Raw genomic sequence first — 5,135 nt, 5'->3', positions numbered from 1 at the left:
ACAGCAATAAAGTTTGAATACAACTTTTATATCTAATTTAAGCATTTTAAACGACTAAAAATTGCTTTATGGCTAAGGTTAATTAAATGTTTAAAGGTATTGTTGTATTTGTAGTTTTTAATTTAACATCAAAGAGTTAAATTGAACGTTAAGTGTCATTTTATACTATAAATATTGCAGCCCAATTAGGATATTTGAACGATTATAGATGGGCTAAAGTTTTCTTTGTTTCTTGACATCTTAATTGCGTATTGAAAGTGGTTCTATTTTCCTATATAATTTTTGACTTATTTAAAACGTATTTATGTCATTTTAATATCGGATACCCTATACACCCAATGAAAAAAAACACAATAAATTATAATTAAAATAATAATTATAATAAAAAAAATCATAATTCCCATAATACTATATTCTTTCGAATTCATTTTTTATAGATAAGTATTATGTTAAAGCTATTTTAGGCAGTGCACTTGAGCACTTTAGTCTTTCTTAACTCGAGGTATTTTCAAAACCTCTCTTTACGCCTTGACTGGATTATGGTTTATCACTTCAAGAGACTAAGCAATAATTGACTACAGATCTGCATACCTCCCCGAAGAGCCTGTAACCATTCAGAGATTTGATAACGCGGTGTTGGTAAGTCTGTCAGTTTCGCAAATAATTTCAGGGCTTTATATTTTAGGTATTTTTTGATGAGATTAATCTTGAGTTTTGATTCTAATATATGGTAAAACCTTAATATAGGTACATAATTTTATATATTTCCGGGTAAAATATTAGAAAAGTTAAAAAATGTTTAAATACTTCTTAAATCCCTGACATATATTTCTTTAACTTAACTTTATAGTTTTTATCAGTAAAAAGTTTTTTGTTTAATAATTTATTTTATTTCGATTTTCATTTAAGTTCATTTAAGCTTGCTGATCCACAAACGATTAAGAATATTTTATTTTTTTATTTCTCAAGCCTTCGCTATGATTGCGTGTATGTACCAATTTTATTTCTTATTAAATGTAGAGTCTCAGTTTATTGTTGTGCATAATTTTTTCTGTTTTTTTTTTTGCCCCATATCATATCGAAAATAGGTTTTAAATGTGATTCCAGTAAAGACAATTGATGTTTGCCGCCACATTATCGCAGTATTTAAATGCTCGCGCCTTGCATAACTAAAAGGCCGCAAAAGGCGCCATAAACGCATGTGTTCTGGTGACTTGCTTTATTATGCGGCAACTAGGAATCATCAAAGCTTTAACTGTTCAACGACTTATTGGAAAAAAATATATGAATATATGCTTCCCCAAGACAATTGGACAGATAAAAACACATACGCCTGACAAACAATGACAACGGCGCGTATCAATGCTATTCGTTATTGCAAATAAAAAGTATCTTTAAGATACAAAAAATAAATTAATAGAATCTATATGAACTGTTGGAATATTACTAACATAATTATATTTATATATTATACTTTTTATTTATATATTTATGATTTTATTTATTACGTTTTTTTGTGAATTATCATTTTTTTTGTTAAATTTATTATTACGATCTCTTCTAAAATTCGTTGTAAAATTTAAAATTTAAATTATCATATAAAAAAAACAGATACAATAAAAGTAAAAAAAATTGTTATGCAGACTATGTCGAAGGGATTAAATAATCCTTTCACTTGCTGTGTTTGTTTGTCTTTTGATGAACGCATTTACTGAATTTATTAACAAAGTAAATCCGTAAATTTCAACCGAAAATCTATTTTTGGCTGCTTTCCGTGCTTGCCACCCCCACTTAGTTACCACCCCAACTTTTCTGTTAAATAAATTTACTAATTAAGTTATTTATTCATTTATTTGAGATAGAGTATGGAGCTGCCATGGCGCTGGGTGCTTTTCAAAAGGGTTAAGAATGTCAGGATTAGAGCGAAGAATTAAGGTTTCAAAAGTGTTATTAACACAACACAATGTGTGATTTCTTAAAATCCTGACGTGGCATTAACGTAAATGTTTAGTATAAAATATGAAATTAATTCTGATGTGATAAACATGAGAATCTAATTATATATACTAAATCATATAATTAAATTTTTTATAACTCTTTCCCCATTTCAATAATAAAAGTATTTAAAAAAATGTATCTAATAGAAATTTTTTTGGCAATTATTTTTCTTACTTCTTCTTTTTAGTGAATTTTTTCTAAAACTATTCAAATTATTATTTCATTCTTAGTACTGTTAGATAGCACTTTTTCATATATATTTTTAGACTAAATTGAATGTGAACACCTACGTCATCAAAATAAGGACAATTCATATACAGTGAGATGTTTTCAATATACGAAAGTTGGTACAATAGTAATGGTTATTTGACAATTTGATTTAATGGTCAAATCCATGAGTCCATTACCACTATCGACTCCATATTCATCAAAACTGCATTTCAATTCAAAAAAGAACAGTCAAAATTTTTATTTCAGTCCATGGAATCGGTTTTAAGCATTCTAAAAACATTAGTTTATCTCATTTCCAATATTTTGGACTACCAAAACGAGCGTGCAGAGTTTTTTCCGCACAAGATGATTGATGATTAAATATTGCACTCATCAATAGATACCTCCAACCAATTATTTGTCAATTTGTTTGTATAAATGTAGTACATCGATTTATTTTGGAATGTGGTCTTCAGCGCGTCGAATTCTTCCCTGGGTACGTGCTTAGCTAAGACACAATGTTTCATATTTAATTTCAACGACATAACGATTAATCTAATTCTAAATATCTAAGTATTAATCTAATTCTAAGGATAATCTAATTCTAAATATATACAATTACAAAAGCCAAGGTCAGCACAAAAAACAACTAGGGCGCTAATATACACAAGAAAACCCTTCTGTGTCAATAATGCATGTCGTACTAGAGTGGACATGAATTAAAGAGTGGAGATTGAATTAAATCTTGGAGATAAGTTTTTTATAATTAATAATATAATAATTAAAGTAAAGTGTGAAAATATTGTACAAGCATTCAACAAGTATACATTTGTGTGCTATTGTAGTGATAATTTTATTTAACTAGATTTTTAATGTATCAAAATTAGAACTTTTTCTGTCTTATATAGAACTTTTTTTTCAACCAACGTTTTACAACACTGTCAATTTTATTATAATGTGCTAAAGGTTGAGCCCTGAAAGATTTATTCACATTGAGGTGTATAGGAATCCAAAATTAACCACTTGTGGCTTAAAGCTCATATATGGCTTTGTCACAATATTAAGTTTAAACTACAATAATGAAAAAAAAAAATTTTAAACAATAAAATCAGGTGTCGTGATATTTGAATGAAACACCCAAGCATAATTTATGTATACGAATTTTCAATCTGCAGAATTCATCAAGTGTTGCTATCATCAAAAATTAATGCACTAAAATTAATCATCCAAAAATCCTTAACTATGGCATAGGCCATTAGGTGTTATATGGAGTTAATATAGAGGTAGTGTTGCTACAACTTGCAAAGTTATATAATATTAGTATGATGTTTTTAATATAGTTATACAGCCTTGTATGTATATGATATAGAGCTGGTGATATGTTGGAAATAGAACTTATTTATTATCCTGTTTTTTATATTCATTTTCATTTTAATATATAAGTTTAATTATATTAGTATTACTTAAGTTAACTTTAGATTTATAAAATTGTATTCGATGGTAAATGAAATTTAAAACTCATATATCAACTTATTTTCGAAAGAATTCGTATTAATAATATAAAAATATTTGAAAAAATTTTATAAATTTTTATACTTACAGCTACTTATACTCTTTAAAAGCAAACTTTGAACTTTTTTTTATTATAAAAATTTTTAAATTTTTTAAATTTATTATTTTAGTTATACTTATAATTTAGCGATTTTCTGCCGACACATAGATGGCAACAAACATTGAAAGTGTATAATTTACTTTTAATTCCAAAAACAAAAAAAAATTGTTTTTTCATATTTTTTAAATATTTTCGCTAGGCCTGTATGTTAAAATCTTTATCAAAAAACGTAGAAGTAATACCTTTCACCCCGTTCACCGGTCTCACTGCACTTGCAACACTAACAAGGCTTGCGCTCAGCTTAAGTATGACTGCAGCCAAAATCACTTTTCATTCATATTCGTACTTCAGCAAATGTTGCGTATAAAATTGCAATGAAAATTTTGATTGCTGCCATGTTTCATAGTTGTTAGCACATAAAGTATCTAAATATATATATGTATGTATACCTATGGCGAGAGAAGTACACATATCTAGGACGCTGGTGACGTCAGCACTGAAATTTCTACAATGGAACATGCAAAGCGTAACAATATAAATGCAGCAAAACCAGCCTGCAGTGCGCAAGCAGCGCTGAAAACAGCAGTCGACGATCGCTGCTGCATTCACGAAAAACTATGGTAAGAGAAAAAAATAGCAAAAACAAAAATTGTGCCACAAGCCACAACCAAGTGGCAAATGTAAAGAACTGGGGTGTGCAGGCAGTAGCGCCACATATTTAACGAAAATCTTAATGAAATCGAAAATAAAATAAATAATTTTGTAATGAAATACGAAACGAGAAAAATAAATATTAGCAAAGAAAATTTGAATGAGATTTTCTGGCTCAGGTCAGGAAAAGTTTCAATGTCGTACATTTTCAAAATAAAACAAAAACAAAAATAAATAACATTTTCTTAATATTTGTTTTTTTTTATTTAATTTTTTTTATTAATTATTTCGCTACTTAATTTTTAAAATAATAATTCAATTTTTTTTTATTTTTATTTTTTGTTCAATTGTGAATTAAAAATTCTATCAACGCATTTCAATTTTATTTCTCAGCGTGTTGTGTTTTTTTTATTAAATGCAATATTTTCTTAACTTTTTTGTGTACAGTACGTATATAGTATTTTGTATTTATGTTTTCGTATATTCAGTTTGACATATTTATTGAGAAACGCAAGATGGCCGCGTGTTAGTCAATATGGCCACTTTTTATGGCGGCCACTCATTTTGTTTATGTGACACACAATTTATAGCTGGCAGCACACATTCATGAAAGCGGATGTAGTCACCATATTTACTATTCATTAATGATTTAATTAACAAAACT

Source organism: Teleopsis dalmanni, chromosome 1 (genome assembly GCF_002237135.1).
Source record: "Teleopsis dalmanni isolate 2A chromosome 1, ASM223713v2, whole genome shotgun sequence".
Classification (NCBI taxonomy): domain Eukaryota; kingdom Metazoa; phylum Arthropoda; class Insecta; order Diptera; family Diopsidae; genus Teleopsis; species Teleopsis dalmanni.
This window is presented reverse-complemented; position numbering follows the sequence as displayed.